This window comes from Sus scrofa, chromosome 5 (assembly GCF_000003025.6).
Source record: "Sus scrofa isolate TJ Tabasco breed Duroc chromosome 5, Sscrofa11.1, whole genome shotgun sequence".
Classification (NCBI taxonomy): Eukaryota; Metazoa; Chordata; class Mammalia; order Artiodactyla; family Suidae; genus Sus; species Sus scrofa.
This window is the reverse complement of record NC_010447.5, coordinates 7,178,768-7,197,040: the sequence shown is the minus strand read 5'-3', so window position 1 is coordinate 7,197,040 and position 18,273 is coordinate 7,178,768. Positions and strand designations below refer to the sequence as shown.

At 52.0% G+C, this 18,273-nt stretch overlaps 1 protein-coding gene across 1 annotated transcript in view; it reads left to right on the top strand.

Annotated features, from left to right (window-relative positions):
- Positions 1-18,273, top strand: part of ZC3H7B (zinc finger CCCH-type containing 7B) — a 52,806-nt gene that overhangs the window by 4,389 nt on the left and 30,144 nt on the right. The gene's annotated exons all lie outside the window — the stretch shown is intronic.

The window sequence follows — 18,273 nt, the reverse complement described above, 5'->3', positions numbered from 1 at the left end:
GCTGTTGTGAGCACCGTTTCCTGGATGAGCTTCTTTAATCTCCTCGTGGCCCTCTCGGTGGACATTGCAATTACCCCCATTTTACAGATGAAGAAAGGGTGGCACAGAGAGGTTAACTGGCCTTGCATGAGCGACAGAACTGAAGGGCAAAGGCGGGCAGTCTGGCTCTTGAGGTGGCCCAGTGGGGGGTGGGTAGGGAAGGCCGGGAGGGAGGGAGGGAGACAGGAGACTGGTGAGGCGGGCGGCGGTGCTGGAGTTCAGACGGCGGAAGGTGTCCTCTGAGGAGGTCTGGCTGCAGCCAAAGCTGGAGGCTCAGCCTGGGTTGATGAAGTGACTGCTGCATGTCAGTTCCCAGGAGCCTCCACAGAAGCCAGCTCCTTTCATCACATTTAATGGCCCATAGAAAACGGGCTCGTTTTCCTTGCTCTGTCATCACCAGCCATGGGGCTCCTTCCCACCTTGTTTATGTCTCCCGGTGAGTCCGTTTCTTTGCAGGCGCCCTGATGGCTTCTGCAGGTGTACTAGCGCTGTCTCCCCATCAGGCTGGGGAGGCCCAGAGGGAAGGGGCAGCTGCGTTTCTGCCTTTAGGACCCATCCGTAGTTGACTTCAGTTCAGCAGCAATTTCTGAGCCGAGAATCAGAGGCTGTGCTTGATGGTGACAGTGGCAGTCGCGACAGCAGCCACCAGGTCTGGAATGTGGCTGCGTACCGACACTGTGCTTGCACTTTTGGTGCTTTCTTTTATTGACTCCGCTTAAGGACTCTTCAAGGCAGGACCGATTATTAGCAGCCCCATTTTGTAGATGAAAAGACTGAGGTTTCAGTCATGGCTGAGGTAGAGCATGGGGTCAGAGGGAGCCAGGCCCGCAGGAGAGATGCCTTCAAGCCATCTCAGTCGCCATGGAACTCTTTTCTCACCTGTCTGGAAACCCTAATTTTCTAACATTTGTATCGTGCTTTGCCCAAGGTCTCTCATTAATCCTCATGATAATCCTTCAAGGTGAGAGAAGTCCCCGCTTTTCAGAAGAAAACCGATGGGCCACCCACTCTTGGCTTCTGCCTGCCCTGTCTGCACTGTGACTCAGAGAGGGAGCAGGGTGTCACATTTCCTGGGCCAAGAACAGTCTTCTGAAGTGCTGGGCTCCGTGGGTGAGCGTCTGCGGAGTCCTTCCTTGACGGCTGCAGGCAGGTCGAGGCTGTGACCCTCATGGGCTTTTCGGAAGCTCAGCTAAGCTCTTGGTTTCTGGAACATTCCATGTCATATCCTGTTCCTGTGCAGGCAGAGGACCGCAGGGCAGGGAGTCCAAAGTCCTGGCTTTCATTCCCAGCTCCAGCACCCCCTCGCCGTGAGCCGGGGCACCACCATCTCATCGCCTTGTCGCAGTCCCCTCGTCTCTGAAAGGGCCTTGCTGATTCCATCCCCTCCGCCCCAGGTTTCCTCTAGACTCAAATGAAGGGACTTTGAAAGCTATAAAGACCACCCAGTGTGAGGTCATGGGTGGGGTCACCTGAAACTCTTTTTTTTTTTTTTTTTTTGGTCTTTTTGCCTTTTCTAGGGCCACTCCTGTGGCATATGGAGGTTCCCAGGCTAGGGGTCTAATCGGAGCTGTAGCCGCCAGCCTATACCACAGCCACAGTAACGTGGGATCCGAGCCACGTCTGCGACCCACACCACAGCTCATGGCAATGCCAGATCCTTAACCCCCTTCACGAGGCCAGGGATTGAACCCACAACCTCCTGGTTCCTAGTCGGATTCATTAACCACTGAGCCACGACGGGAACTCCTCACCCAAAACATTTTAAAACCTCCAGAATGTTCCTGGATCTTCTCCACTGTCCACCTTGGCCTGGACCCCTGCCGTAGCCTCCTAACTAATCTGCCACCTTCCCCTCTTGTCATCCATCCTCAATGCAGCGACCCAGAGGATCTTCTCAAGGCGGGAACGAGACCCTGTCCCTCCGCTGCTGAAAACCTGCCAGTGGTTTCCTGGCACACGCAGAGCAGTGCTGACTGCCCAGCGTGGCCTGCGTGTAGCTCTGTGACCGGCCTCAGCCCGTCCCTTGCACCTTGCTCCCTACATGGCCTTCACGTGCTTGTTCCCAGCTCAGGGCCATTGCCTTAGCCATACCCTGTGCCAGGTGTGCCCTTCCCTTCTCCCATGTTCCCACAGCTGGCTCCTTATCTCTCTTATATGCCACCTGGTCAGGAGGGCCTTCCCCAGGCTCCCGGCCCAGCCCACCCCCATCACGTCCTGGCGCTTTTCCTGTTTGAGTTTCTTTGCGGCTCTTATCTCTGTCTTCACTTATCTCGTGCATTTAACACTGGCCTTTTTATTTATCTTTCCACACATGGACCACAAGCTCCCCAAGGCCAGCGACTTCATTAACCTTGTTCCCTCGGTATCTGGCGGAGCCCAGAGCATATAAACCTGTCCTGTGGTTATTTGTTGAGTAAATGAATAATAGTAGCGGTGTGGTCCAGGGCAGCCCTTGCCAAAAAAGAGCGGCCTAGATAGAAACTGCAAAGAAATTGGTGTTGACTGTTTGAAAAATACTTACATGATCTTTTTTTTTTTTTTTTTTTCCCTTTTTGGCTGCCCCATGCCATATGGAGTTCCCAGGCCAGGGATCAGATCCGAGCTGCAGTTGCAACCCACGCTGCAGCTGTGACAGCGCCGGATCCTTTAACCCACTGTGCCGGCTGGGATTGAACCAGCCACCGGGGCTGCAGAAGAAGCTGCCCGTCATGTTGCACCACAGCAGGAACTCCTTTACAGGATAATTTCGAAAGTTGCCAAGTATTCTCTGACAGTACCCAGTTCAGCCAAAACACAAATTTCTGACCTCGTGTGTGTGTGTGTGGGGGACCATGTAAATCTGCAAAATAGTGGATATCATTAGCTCCATCTTGTAAATGTCAGAACGGAGGTTCAGATTGATATCCTGAAAGCTAGCGTGGGACAGGGCTGGGATTGGAACCCGGCTCCGGGCTCTTTGCACTGCCCCAGTCTGTCTTCAGGCAGTGACGTAGGCAGAGCAGCCCATGAAACTGTCTTGGTGCCCAGGTGGTAGGACCCAGGATTTCTGCTGCCATGAACAGGAGCAGTGACTTCTCAGTTGCTAAAAAAAACCAAAAAGTAAGCAGTCACCCTGAGCTCTGGGGACTCTGGGCAAATTCTGGGTGGTTTTTTTTAAGTATACGCTCCCATGGTTCCCAAGGGTTTTTACAATGAGCTTCTGTTACTTTTCTATTTAAAAAAAAAAAAAAAAGTCATTGTTTCAGTGTCTCCCTTTAGCAGTATAGTGGGCTGGTCTTGATGGGGAAGCTGGCGTAGAGGCTATGCCCCTGGGGAGAGATGTGGGTTTGAACCCTTCTATGTAGATGGGTCCTCAGGTTGTTGGGAAAGAGAAGGACAAGATGAAGAAAGGAAAAGCCCTCTGTAACCGGAATGCTGCAGGCACAAGAGGATTCATGCTTTGCAGCTGTCAGTTTGGCTTGTGGTGGGGCAGTGGGGGAGGCCTGGCGGAAGTTTCTTGAACTTTCGTTTCTATTCAAGGTGGCCAGTTTAAAGAAACAGAGCGCGGCCTGCTGAGGCCTGTGGGCGTCCACAGCAGGTCCATTCCTGGACACGATCCTGGCGGAGCCTGGGGCGTGCCAGTGTCTGCAGCCTTCTTCCTGGGTAGCAGTGTGGCCTTGGGCAGGTCATGGATCCCTCCAAGCCTCATTTAAAAAAACGTTTTGTTTTGCAAGCCTCGTTTTTCAGCGAAACGGGATAATAGCACCGACGGTGAGATTATTGTAGGGATAAATAACAGGATTCCTGAGAGCAGGGCTTCTAAATCCCCTCTGCACCGCAGACCTGCCGGGCAGCCTGGGGAAGCCCATGAATGCCTTCTCAGAACACTCTTTTTAAATAAAGCGAAACACACAAGGTTGCAAAGGAAACCTGTTCTCTTGAACTACAGCTGGGCTTTTTTGACGAAGCACTAACAAATAAGATTTAGCAGCGAGTCTAACCTAAGTGCCGTGATTTCGAAGTTGTGGCAAGCACGAACACCTTACGTCTGCAGTCGCTGACATGTGACAGGGAGAAAAGCTGTGATGTCTTGTCTGACACTCTGGTGGTGCATTGCCTCCGTTCGTAGTCGAGGGGGGTGTTCACTCTCAGGTAGAAGTTAGTGGAAAAATTATAAATGTTCCCCAGACCCCAGAAGAAAGGTCCCAGACCCCTGAATTCTCTCCCTGGGCCCCAGGTTCAAAACCCCTGCCATAGAAGGTACCCGACGGCCAGTAGGTAGTCTCCAGAAGTGAGCTTGGACCGCTCCCTGACCTCCTCGGAGCAGAGGGTGCGTGGGTGGACAGACGGGGCGCGGAAGAACGACGGGGAAGGCATGAGTGCAGCCCTGGAAAGCGGGCTAGGGGGTCAGGGCTGCGAAATGAAAGCCTTCCTGGCTGTCAGTACGTGCCAGGCAGGAAGATGATCTAACCTCAGGTGCTGTTCCCGTCTGCAGGCCGCAGGTGCAGGGGTGGGCCGGGGGCTGGAGTGTGGGTCTAGGCTGAAGGCAGCCTGAGCGGATGGGGGGAGCACTCTTAAGCTGGGAGGTGATGCTGTGTGTGCTCCCAAGGCCAACTGCCAGAGTCCGAAGCCCAGCTCTGCCTCTTACTAATGGTAACCCCGGCAGGTCACGACCCCTCCTTGCGCCTTGGTTTCCTCATCTGTAAAATGGGGATGATAATAGTACTTTCTTAAGGGAGGTTAATTAAGTGGGTGGGTTTTTTGTTTTGTTTTTGTTTGGTTTTTTTTTTTTTTTGTCTTTTTTGGGCTGCATCCGTGGCATATGGAGGTTCCCAGGCTAGGGGTCAAATTGGAGCTGTAGCCGCCGGCCTACGCCACAGCCACAGCCCCGCCAGATCCGAGCTGCATCTGCACCCTACACCACAGCCACAGCAACGCTGGATCCTTAACCCACTGAGCAAGGCCAGGGATCGAACCTATGTCCTCATGGATACTAGTCAGATTCGTTTCCACTGAGCCATGACAGGAACTCCAGGATTAAGTGTCAAACTTAAAGCTCTTAGAAGAACATCTGGGAGGAGAAAGTGCTTAATAAGTGATGATTGAAATCGGCATCGTCACTGTTATTCCAGGACTCATGAGACTCCACCTCCTCAGAATATATTCCTGGGCGCTGTTTCTCTGTGCTGCTCAGAGATGACTCAGATGCAGCTTCTAGCTTCAGGGGGCTCCTAGTTTAGGGAGAGAACGGGGACACGAGCACATGCTTTTTACTGACAAGGATCAGTGCAGCGCCTGTGGTGAGCTGGGGTACTGTGCTCAGTGGGTTTGGGGAAGGAGACCTTCCTGGTAAAGGAGCCACCTCAGCTGAGCTTCAAAGAAGCCTGGGGCGTTAGTTCGTGTTGTTCCAGAAAGAGCGGGCAGCTTGAACAGGAAGCCGGCTGGTCCAAAGTTGCTGGGGTGTCACGTTCCAGGCCAGGCCACGGGTGCTGCGTGCCCCGGAGGAGCACCTTGGCCTTTGTCCTCCTGACAGTGGGTGTTGCGGAAGGTTTTGTTTGTTTTTTACCTTTTTATGCACAGGAAGTTGCAAAAATAGTACCAAGTTCCCTTCCAGCTTCCCTTGGTGGCGATGTCTTACACAACTAGTCGACATTATCAAACCCAGAAAACTGGCATTGGCGCGTTACTGGACTACGGAGATAGTCACTTTTCACCTTTCCTTAAAGCTGCGTTCATTTCTGTGCACGCACACGTGGAAGGGTTTGAGCAGGGGCGTGACACGGCCCTGTATCTGTTAGACCGATAGCCCTGGCCACCAGTGCAGGCGGGGGCTCGTTGGTGGCTGTTGGCCAGAGGTGAGGAGAGCCCTGCCTGTGGATGTGATGGAGAAGGATAGAGAAGTGGCTTAGGTAAAGGGGGGAGGACTTGGAGATTGACCGAGAGCTGGAGGAGGGTTGGATCTGTGACTGGAATTGGGGAATAATGGGTGAGGAGCAAGACGAGGAGACAGGCTGCAGAGTTAAGCTGGGGATGCGCCCAGCTGGAATGGGAGGACTTTCTGGACCTGGAGGCATCCAAGCTGGGTCTTAAAGGATGAGTAGGAGTTGGCTGGCGGAGGCGGGGGGAGGGTGGAGGGTGAGGTGGGGAGGAGAGCCTTCCAGGCAGGAAAGGGCCCAGGATTAGGAAAGGTACCTCGGTCACAGGCAGCCTGGGTATCGGCCATCAGGGTAGCACTGTCCAGAAGGTAAGAGACGTGAATCTGAAATATTGGGAAGGGGGTGAGCCTGGTGGGAGGAACAGATTGTGAGTCATCGACATGACTCACGAGATCATGAAATGCAAGAGCTCGTGTGGGGAGAGCATGGGGAGTGAGGCGAGCAGGACACTGTCCCTTAAACGGAAGACCTGGGCAGAGGAGGAGGAGGGCCTGGCACTTGCAGCCGAGAGTCCGAGGCAAGGCCAGTAAAAACTGTCCCCTCCTGGACTCCGCAGCTAGGGGGTCCCCGGGTTGGGGAGGACCCTTGGCACGTCTCTTCAGTGGAGCAGGTGTGGGCTGCTCTGCGTTGGGGGGTGGAGTAGCACGTGAGGCTGTGGAGACAGCGGAGACAACTCTTCCGTAACATGTGACCAAGAAAGGGAAGGAAGGTTAGCCAGAAGGGGGTTCAGGATTCGAGGAGGGAATTATTTGGGGGTGGGGGAGACTTGAGTGCGATGACAGACTCAGGGTCCCGGGGCCAGGGCTGAGTGCCTCCTGGGCGACAGTCAGGGTAACGGTGATGCGTGTGGGCTCTGGGGCCAGGCTGCTAGAGTCTGAATCCCAGCTCCCCCATGTACCAGCTGTGTGTCCTTGGGCTGGTCGTTTAACTTCTCCTCTGCAAAATGGGAGTGATGGCCGTTCCTACCGCATAGGATTGGCTGAGCCTTAAGGAAGGTATTCCGTGTACAGGGCTCAGGACAGCCCCTGGCCCATGGCAGCCACTCAGGAATTGTTAATATTATTACTCAATTCTTAATTTATCTTGGTATCGGTTCTTCTCATTTATTCAACACTCGTTCCTCCTCATCTGTGTAATGCCTGGGTTGGATGAGTTGATGCCCATTCATCCGTTTCTTCGCCATCCAAACTGCCATTTCCTGAGGCTCTGCTGTATGTCAAACGCAGGACCAGAGGTTGGGGTGTGGAAGAGGCTGGCACAGGCCCTGCCTGGTCTGATGAAGGTCTGAGTCTCTAAAGTTCTGTTGTCTTTCAACCCTTCTCCAAAGTGGGAAAAACACCCCACGTGTTTCCTTGATGGTTCTCAGCTCACTGGTTTGGTCTTTTCCTTGGGAAGAACCATGCATGGACATTCCGGCAGGCCCTGAGCGCTGGGTTGAAACGTAGGCTGCTGGTTCCCATTTGGCGCCTGTCCGACTGTTGGCCTCAAGTCCGTCATCTCCTTTTGTATTTCAGATGACAAAGCTAAGACGTGCTCTCTGCCAAAAAGTCTAAACCACGCTGAGGTATATAAAGCAGGAAGGAACGTGGTCTGCGTCCTATCGCCTCTTGGCGGATGGCAGTCCCCAGAGAGAACCAGTTAACGTGGAGAACATTCTCTCAAACGCCTTCTTTGTATCAGCATGCGTTGCACACAGATGTAATCGTGCAACACAAACTGTTCTGAAATCTGCTGCTTTTTTCCCTTTCTCAACCATGTGCAGAGGCATCTCCATGGCAATATACGTATAGATTCATAGCTGTCTTGTAGTCCACGGTATGGGAATACCACAGCTCAGCTGATTAAGTTAATTCTTTACTGGTAGACATTAAGGTCACTCCTAGTTTTTTCACTCTCTAAAAAAAAATCCTGGAGTTCCCCTCGTGGCGCAGTAGTTAACAAATCCAACTAGGAATCATGATGTTGCGGGTTCGATCCCTGGCCTTGCTCAGTGGGTTAAGGATCCAGTGTTGCCGTGAGCTGTGGTATGGGTCGAAGACGTGGCTTGGATCCCATGTTGCTGTGGCTCTGGTGTAGGCCGGTGGCTATAGCTCCGATTAGACCCCTAGCCTGGGAACCTCCATATGGCGAGGGAGCCACTCAAGAAAAGGCAAAAAGACCAAAAAAAAAAAAAAAAGAAAGAAAAAAGAAATCCTGGAGTTACCATCATGGCTCAGGGGTTATCAAACCCGACTAGTATCCATGAAGATGCAGGTTTGATCCCTGGCTTCGCTCAGTGGGTTAAGGATCCACCGTTGCTGTGAGCTGTGGTGTAGATTGTAAATGTGGCTCGGATCCCGAATTGCTGTGGCTGTGGCCGGAGCTACAGCTCCAATTCGACCCCTAGCCTGGGAGCTTCCATGTGCCACAAGTGCAGCCCTAAAAAGACAAAAAAGAAAAAAAAAAGAAAACCTTGTAAAAATATAGTCAAGGGCTTGTACAAGGATTTTGGTAGATTGAATTCTTAGAAGAGAAATTTCTGTCAAAGGGAAAGGATGTTTTATCATTTGGAAGGCTTTTGGCTGCAAGTATCTAGAATTCCTTCCTCAAAAATGGGAATTTATTATAATCTCACATGCTAAATGAAGTGGAGCCGTGCCAGGGTCAGTTAATTTATTGGGTCAGACACCTTTGGTCCATCTTTCTGCTCTGCCATCTTCTTCCTACACTCTGGCATGCAGCAGCAGAAAAGGGGATTATTTCTTCTGTCAATTTTTTTGGCTGCCCTGAGGCACATGGAGTTCCTGGGCCAGGGATCAGATCTGAGCTGCAGTTGCAATCTGTACCTTAGCTGCAGCAAGGCCGATCCTTTAACCTACCGTGCTGGGCAAGGGATTAAACCCGGCGTCCCATACTTCCAGAGATGCTGCCAATCCCATTGTGCCAAGTGGGAACTCCCTCTTCTGCCCTTTTTTTTATGGCTGCACCTGAGGCGTGGACCAGGGATTAAATCTCAGCTGCAGCTGTGACCTACACTGCAGCTATGGCAATGCTGGATCCTTTAACCCGCTTTGCCAGGTGGTGTGGGGGATCAAACCTGCAGCTACCTGAACCACTGCAGTCAGATAATTAACCCACTGCCGCATAGCAGGAGTGCCTCCTCTGTCCCATTTTAAGTATGAAGGAGATCTTTCCCAGAAGCCTCTGGGCTGAATTCCCCTCTTTCTATTGGCCAGGATGATGTCACATGCCCTTGCCCAAGCCAATCACTGGCAAGGAAGGACCATTATGATTGGTTTAGCCCAGCACAGGTGCACCTGAGTACATGGGAAAGGAACAGCGTTGGGCTGTGCCAGGGAGGAAGAAGGGAAGCTGGCTGCCCGGGCAGCAGCTTGCTCATTTTGGTAGATGTGGCGTCCCAGAGACACTAGCAGTTCCCACACTCAGTCTACTGGCAGCATTGGAGAGTGCCTGTCCTTCCACCATGGTCAGCCAGGCTCTCTCTCCTCTCTCCTCTCCTAAGCCTCATAGGTGAAAGGTATCTTGTTGTTTTAACATGTAGTTCTCTTATCAGTGAGTTTGCGTCTTTTCTTAATGGTTTATGTTTCCTGTGAATTTCTGGTTTATGTTCTTTGCCCATCTTTTAACCTAATCATAATGATTATAAAATAAAAATAGTTGATATTAAATGCTTATCATGTGTCAGACATCTCATTGAACCTTCAAATCATCCTGTACAGTAGATATTAGTATTCCTGTTCTACAGGAAAGGGAAGTGAGACACGAGGAAATTATGCAGCTTGTACAGTTAATAGGGAACAGATCTTGGATTTGAACCCAGGTATACACTTGGGAGTGAGGTCACATATTGTGCTGACACATTGAGGGGATCATTTCCCAGGAGTTCTCTTTTTCTTTTTAGGGCCACACCCAGCCTATGGAGGTTCCCAGGCTAGGGGTGCAATCGGAGCTGTAGCTGTTGGCCAGTGCCACATCCACAGCAACACCAGATCTGAGCCACGTCTTCAACGTACACCACAGCTGATGGCAACACCGGATCCTTAACCCACTGAGCGAGGCCAGGGATTGAACCCACATCCTCATGGATCCTAGTCAGGTTTGTTAACTTCTGAGCCACAAAGGGAGCTCTTCCTGTTAGTTCTTTAGTTCTCAGCTGTATTTCTGAGAAGAGCCTGTTGGAGGCTGGTCCAGCTTGAAATTCCTAAATTATAAGAACCAGGACCCAAAGTTGGATAAAAGGGACTGCGTAGCGTGGCAGCAGGATTCTGGGGAGATGGGAGCCTCAGTTTTCTCCTTGGACTTTTTTCTTTAGGGAGAAATAAGATTTGTTTGGCTCACGTGCTCCTTGTTCTTCCAGCAAGTGCCCCATCTGAGTTGTGCCTGACCCGCAGCTGGGGAACTCACCACCCTCGTTGGCTGAGAACAAAAGATCTTTTAACCACTGTCTTGGTCTGCTCTGGCTGCTGTAACAAAGTATCATAGACTGGGTGGCTTAAACAACAGAAATTAATTTTCTCACCGTTCTGGAGCATGGAAGACCCAGACCGCAGTGCTGGTGCATCTGGTTTCTAGTGAGCGTGCTCTTCCTGCTTGCAGACAGCTGCCTGCCTTCTCCCCACGGCCTCATCTGGCCTTTCCTTGGTGATGCCTGCCTGCGGGGAGAGGGAGGGAGAACTCTCCAGTCTCTTCTAATAAAGACACTAATCCTATTAGATCAAGGCCCTACCCTTATGACCCCATTTATCCTTAGCTGCTTCCTTAGAGGCCATATTTCCAGTTACTTTGGGGGGTCAGAACTTCCAACATATGATCTGGGGGGGGGCACACAAACATTCAGTCTTTAAATTCTGCCCCTGCACCTCCCCCAATTCATGTTCTCATCACATGCACAATGCATTTATTCCATCCCAATAGCCCCCAAATCCTTAAATTATTCCAGCATCACTCTCAAATCCAAAGTCTCTTTTAAGTCAGAGACTGGAAGTAGGATTCATCCTCTCCAGCTATGAACCTATGAAACCAGAGAAGTTATGAGCTTCCAAAGTTCAATGGTGGGACAGACGCAGGGTAGAAGTTCCCATCCCCAAAGGGATTCATTGGAAAGAAGAAACAGGTGATGGGTTCCAGGCAAGTCCAAAAATGCAAATTCCATTCAATTTTAAGGCTTGGGAATCATTGTCTTTGGCTCGATGTTCCTCCTTGCCAGCCCCCTGGGGCATAGCATCACCCACACAGCTCTGCCCACAGTTTGCCCCCTAAGGCTCTGGGCCTGTTTGAAAAGGAGGCGGTGGCCCCGCTCATTGAAATGAGGAGGGAGCCCTGATGATCTCTGAATCACCTGCTGGGTTATGCTTCCCTTTTCTTAAAGGACAGAGCATGTTTGCAGGCAAATAGATCTACAGTCCTGCCCTGTAGAATTCCAGAAGTCCTGTAGCCTGCCTTCATTCCGTCATCCAGCTTTCTCTGTCCCCCTTAATTCAAACTGGCATTGTTTCTGCTCGTATAATCCCATCTCTATTTCTCTTCTTTCTTTTTAGGGCTGCACCCACTGCATGTGGAAGTTCCCAGGCTAGGGGTCAAATCGGAGCTACAGCTGCCAGCCTACACCACAGCCACAGCAACGCCAGATTGGAGCCGCATCTGCAACCTACCCCACGGCTCACAGCAACGCCAGATCCTTAACCCCCTGAGAGGCTGGGATCAAACCCACATTTTCATGGATACTAGCCAGGTTCATTACTGCTGAGCCACGACGGGAACTCCCCATCTCTACTGCTGACCTCTGCTGATGGCCGATTAGATCCACAGTAATCTTACCCAACAGTTGTTCAGCCACACCCTTGGTGTTCTCTTCAGAACATTCTCATTTTTTGGCTTAGGCATAAGCTGAGAATTTTCTAATTCTTCACGTTCTGGTTCCTCTTGTTAAGTGATTCCTTCCTCATCTCTCTTCTCTCACATTTTACAGTCAGCGGTAAGGGGGACCCATATGCTGCAGCTTCCATACTTGGCTTAGAAAGTTCCTTTGCTAAATAGCCCACTTCATCATTTGTGAGGTCCCCCTACCGACAAACACGAAACACAATTTAGCCAACTTCTTTGCCATTTTATAATAAGGATCACCTTTTCCTCCAGTTTCCCAAAACCCGTCCTTTATTTTCATCTGAGATCTTTAGTGTCCATATTTTTACCAATGGTCTTTTATGGCAACCTAGGGTGTTTCTAGCATGTACCTCAAAACTCCATTAGCCTCTACTCATCATCCAGCTCCAAAGCCACTTTCCATATTATAGCAGCACCCCCCTTCTCGGTGCCAGAAGCTCTGCTAGTCTAGCCAGGCTGCCAGGGCAGAATACTGGGTCAGAGCCCTACCCTCGTGATCACATTGAACCTGAATTACTTCCTTCAGGCCCTGTCTCTAAGTACAGGCGAACTGGGGGTTAGGGCGTCAACATATTAATTTGGGCGGGTTATTCAACTCATAACAACCACCTATAAAAGTGTTCTTCCCAGAGGAAGGAGCTTAAGGAGTGGGGGGGAGTCTTTGCTCGCCTAGCACGTTATTTCAGGGGTTTTTCTGTTTTTGTTTTTTTTTGGCTGCAGCGTGCACCAGCTTGGTGTGGGATCTCAGTTCCCAGATCCGAGACTGAACCTGGGCCACAGCGGTGAAAGCACTGAATCCTAACCACTGGGCCACCAGGAAACTCTGGCATGTTGTTAATGAGCCTGTCTCAGGCCCTTCTCCCCAGGCCCTTTGACCCAGGTTCCAGGATCACTATGTGGCCTTGGATGACTTTCCTAACCTCTTAGTAGCACTGTTTTCCTGCCTGATGGGGTGAAATTTAAATAAATCTCATTTATTTAATGACAAGATGTTTTCATGTAGGGCAGAGCCAGTCATTCAGCTGCCCTCCTGCTATTTCTCATCGCACTTAGGGTGGAAGCCACAGTCCTTGTCCCACTTCTGAGACCTCATGTACGGTCATTGCTAATGTCTCTGACCTTCCCACTCACCGTGCTCCCCACTGGCTCCCACGCTGGCCTCCTGGCTCTTTCTCAGATATACCAGTTAGTCTCTACCTCAGGACCTTTGCACTCACTGTTTCTTCTGCCTAAATGTTTTTCCCCAAACGTTTACATGGCTTGTTCCCTTCTGGCATTTAGAGCTCTGTTCAAGTGTCAGAGGCCTTCCCAGAGTCCCCTATGTAATTAAAGCACCCTGTCACTCTCTTTCCTCATTTTCTCCTTCATTGTTACATTTTATATTTGTTGTATCCCTCCTCCACTAGAACCTATGCTCTAGAAGAAGGGCTACTTTGTCACTTTTTTTTTTTTTTTTTTTTTTTTTTTTTTTTATGGCTGCACTTGCGGTGTATGGAAGTTCCCAGGCCAGGGATTGAATCTGCGCTGCAGGAGTTCCTATTGTGGCTCAGTGGGTTAAGAATCTGACTAGTATCCATGGGGATGCCGGTTCCATCCCTGGCCTTGATCAGCAGATTAAGGATCTGGTGTTGCTGTGAGCTGTGGTATAGATTGCAGATGCAGCTCAGATCTGCTGTTGCTGTGGCTGTGGCATACGCCTGCAGCTACAGCTCTGATTCAACCCCTTGCACCAGAAACTTCCAAGTGCCACAGGTGTGGCCAGTAAAAAAAAAAGAAGAGGCGTTCCCATTGTGTCTCAGTGATTAACAAATCCGACTAGGAACCATGAGGTTGTGGGTTCGATCCCTGGCCTCACTCAGTGGGTTAAGGATCTGGCGTTGTGTGAGCTGTGGTGTAGGTTGCAGACATGGCTCGGATCTGGCATTGCTGTGGCTGTGGCGTCGTAGGCCGGCAGCTACAGCTCTGATTAGACCCCTAGTCTGGGAACCTCCATATGCCGCGGGTGTGGCCCTAGAAAAGACAAAAAACGAAGAAGGAGAAGAAAAATCCAAGCTGCAGCTGTCACATGTACTGCAGCTTTAGCAACACCAGATCCTTTAACCCACTGAACTGGGCCAGGGATTGAACCCTCACCTCTGCAGCTACTCAAGTTGCTGCAGTCATAGTCTTAGCTTGCTACGCCACAGCAGGAACACCCTTGTTGCCTATGTTAACTGGTAGATCCTCAACAGGCCTGGGACATGGAAGGCTCCTTGTGCTCACTGCGGCATGGCTGGCAGCGGCAGGATGAATGGCTCTATTGACGCTCCCATTTCCTTGTACTGTAACTGGACCCTGCAGGCTGGTTTCCCCACTAGACTGTGAGCCCTCTGAGGGCAGGGGTTTTTAGTTGCAGCCATGTCCCTTGCACCAGAGCAGGACTTGGCACAGTGGAAGTGGCCACTCCTGTTTAATGAGTGAGTGGAGAAAGTATGTGTGGTTCCCCCACCTCCCCAGGGCCACTGTTCTGGTGGCCTCTGTGGGTTTGTTCCTTCTGGGTGGTGTGCTTTATATTTTACCAGCCCCTGCATCTGGGGGTCTGGCACTTAGCAGGTGCTTAGTAGCCTGCCTTCCGTGACGTCCAAGGTCGGGCAAGGCCAGATGTAGAGCCTAGACCATGAGGCTCTTGGGGTGGTCTGTGCCATGCCCATCCTCCCAGGGACCACTGGAGTTGTGGGCAGAGGGCCCTTTAACTGGGAGCAGGTAAGCGCATTACCTGCTGTAGGACAGGCGTCCAGGAAATGTGGGTTTTCTTCCTTTGCTGCCCGCGACCCCCCAGCTTTCTCCGAGTCCCTGGCAAGGGCTGAGTGCTGACCTGTTTACAACCCCGTGGGATGTCGCTGGGCTTCCCCATCATCACGGCTGTGCAGATGGGGGGGTCCTCCAGGGAACTGGGACATCCCAGCCAGGCCTAGTGTGCATGCTGCGGGGGGTCCTCTCCCAAGCTACCCCAGAAACTTGTCATTCTCCTTCACACCCAGCCCAAGGACCATCTCCTGCAGATCCTTCTCTGACCTCTGCCCACAGAGCCAGTGCACCCACGGCTGGCCTGCACTGCAGCTGCTGGCTCACCTGTCTTTCCCTCCCACTGGGCCAGGGGTTCTTGGAGGTCAGGGTTGGGCCCGAGTGACTTGATGCATTCTGTACCTCCCCCACCCCCACTTCCAGCACCAGAGCTCCGGCTAAGGAGGAAGGTCATAAATGTTGGTTGGATTGAATTAAATCCTTCCTTTTGAGGTCTGTCCTTGCCCTTGGTGTAGAGGAGACTAATTCACTCGTGATGGGAGGAGTCGGAAAATCTTCCTAAAGGAGAAGGCCAGTGTTTCCCTCCTTCTGCATTCCTGGGCCCCAGTAAGACCTGGGCTTCCCACTTGGTATCACTTGATACAAATATGAGTTTTAGCAATAATTTACTCTCATGGGGAAAGGGGTATCTGAAGGCCCAAGGCATACACGCCTCCACTGGGCACCCCTGTTCACGGCCAGCCTTGCACATGGTGGCACTTCCTTCAAGCACCACGAGGGCGCCGCCCCCTTGGGCAGCCCCTACTAGCCTGGCCGTGTTGCTAATGGGATGAAATCTATTTGCCGGCCCTGGCCTGGGACCTTTATGCTTGATGAAAGGAATCTATAGTGGTCGATGTATAGATCCTAGGAGAAAGGTATTTTGCACAGGAGCCTCCAAATCACTCCATGGATACATCTGCCTTCTCCAGGACACAAGCAGCCGCAGCCACCAAGCACAGGCTTAGGGGCCTGGGCAGGTTGCCGCCTCTATGGTGCCTTTTTTCTTTGCTTTGCTTTTTGTATTATTAGGGCCGCATCCGCAGCCTATGGAGGTTCCCAGGTTAGGGGTCCAATCGGAGCTGTAGCCGCTGGCCTACACCACAGCTCACAGCAACACCGGATCCTTAACCCACTGAGTGAGGCCAGGGATTGAACCCGCATCCTCATGGATGCTAGTCGGGTTCGTTAACCGCTGAACCACAACGGGAACTCCTATAGAGCTTTTGAGGGGGAAGAGCAGCAGTGTCATTCCCAACCTGCAGGCAGTAGTTGTAGGCCTTGTGAACCCTCTGAGCCTCACTCTCCCCATCTCTCAAATGTGGGTCCTGGGCACAGTCCAGCCTCCAGGGTCATCCATTGGGATCAGATAAAATGAAGGAGATGACACTGGTTTCATTAAACCATCTCATGCATCCTGCCAGAAGATCTCCCCTCCCTGACACCATTGAGCCAACTCCTACTCAACCGCCAAAGCCCAATTCAAACATTGGCTCCCCCTTTGAGAAACTTCCATTTTCTTTGTGTCTCATCCCAGCCTGTTTACCACAAAAGTCTGGATTAGGGTGGAGCTACTGGGGTATCTCTGCATGTCTCTGACTAGGGTGTAAGGCCTGGGTAGGGAAGGCGCCTGGCCTTCTCATTTGCATATCATGGGCATATAGAAAATATTGACTTGAATGTCTAGCACAGGAATTCTTTTTTTTTTTTGGTCTTTTTGTATTTTCTAGGGCCGCACCCATGGCATATGGAGGTTCCCAGGCTAGGGGTCTAATCAGAGCTGTAGCTGCCAGCCTTTGCCAGAGCCACAGCAACGCCAGATCCGAGCCGCATCTGTGACCTACACCACAGCTCACGGTAACACCGGATCCTTAACCCACTGAGCAAGGCCAGGGGTCAGACCCATAACCTCATGGTTCCTAGTCGGATTCATTAACCACTGAGCCACGGTGGGAACTCCTAGCATAGGAATTCTGATCTAATAGCCACCTAAGTGTTTACTACGTGCCAGGCTGATATGAGTGCCTTCTCTGTAGTGATGCTGTGGCTGGGGGCTGTTTGTAATCTCCATTTTCTGCAGCAGGAAGCTGCTGCTCAGAGGGTATCTGAACCTCTCTCCAGAGCCCATGTGCACGGCCACGCTGCTGCTTCAAGATTTTGTGGTCAGAGACGTGGACGCATGCCCGGCGGGTGAGGTGCCTTCTTTATACCGCCAGGGGCCGAGAAGGTTTATTCCCTGGCGTGGGACTCAGACTTATTAGGAACTACCACTGGGACCCAGTACCAGCAGCTCTTGTTCCAGTTAAGTCTGCTCGGACCTCAGGGCTGAGAAACTGACTTGGAGCCTCGTCTCTGACTGTGGAGGTTTTCTGAGAGGACTGCGGGCTGAACGGTCCCAGGAGGGCAATAGGTGCACCTACAAGGCATAGGCTAGCGTGGGGACCAGTGAAGGTGGACAGAAGCTCTGGGCCCCGGAGGACAGGGTCTGGGGTTTGAAGGACCCCCGTGATGGCCTTGAGGAGGTGGGGGCAGTGAGGAGGGTGGTCCCCTGTCTGATGAGGCAACACCCCAGGGGGTAGGGAGGGAGGGCCTGGATGGTCAAAGTGGCAGGCCAGGTGTGGCAGGCGTGGCAGACGTGGCTGGGCCCTGTCCTGCTCGTTGTCCAGGCCTGTGGGCCCTTTCCCCTCCGCCAGCTCCCCTGCCAGTGCTGGGCCACGCGGGGTGTTCTTTCCCAAGAAGAGCGTCTCTTCCAGGGCAAGGATGGGGTCTGACCCCAGGCTCCCAGGACATAGGATGAATGAGTGTGTGATGGTCCTGTTGAAAGGATCAGGGCGGAATTCGAGTTGTGGCTCAGTGGAAACAAATCTGACTAGTATCCATGAGGACACAGGTTCGATCCCCGGCCTCACTCAGTGGGTTAAGGATCTGGTGTTGCCGTGAGCTGTGGTGTAGGTCACAGATGTGGCTCGGATCTGGTGTGGCTGTGGCGTAGACCTGCAGCGGCAGCTCCAATTTGACCCCTAGCCTGGGAACCTCCAAATGCCATGGGTGTGGCCCTAAAAAGACAAAAAAAAAAAAAAGAAGAAGAAGAAGAAAAGAAAGGAGCAGGGCAACTCCATGGCGGAGCTGGCTTTGAGGGATGGATAGACTCCATTCACAGGGTGGAGGGAGCAGGACCGCCTAGGCTGAAGGAATTTCAGAGGCACCGGAGCCTATCGGCTGGAAGCCTGGCATGGGGCGTAGGTGTGAGGATGATGAGAGCTTGGGTCACCCCCGCCTCGTACAGAGGAGGCCAGCTCTGGGTGTGTGCCTGGGCTGCACGGAGCAGCGGCTGGGGGCATGAAAGGAACGTGGCCTGGGTTCAAACCCTGCCTCAGCTGCTCGCCAGCTCGTGACAAGGGCTCCCTAAGTTTCAGGGGACAAAATGCGGATTTCTGTCCCCCTCATGCAGATTCAGCGGGATCCTCATACAGAGCGGCTGGCCCATGGTGGTGCTACATTGTAGCCATAATCATGGCATCAGGGTGCATTTTCTGCGTCTCTTCTCCCCAAGCTGCTCAGTAAAACAAGGTTTGCCCCTTGAACTCACCGGTATCCTGTGCAGCTGCAGCCC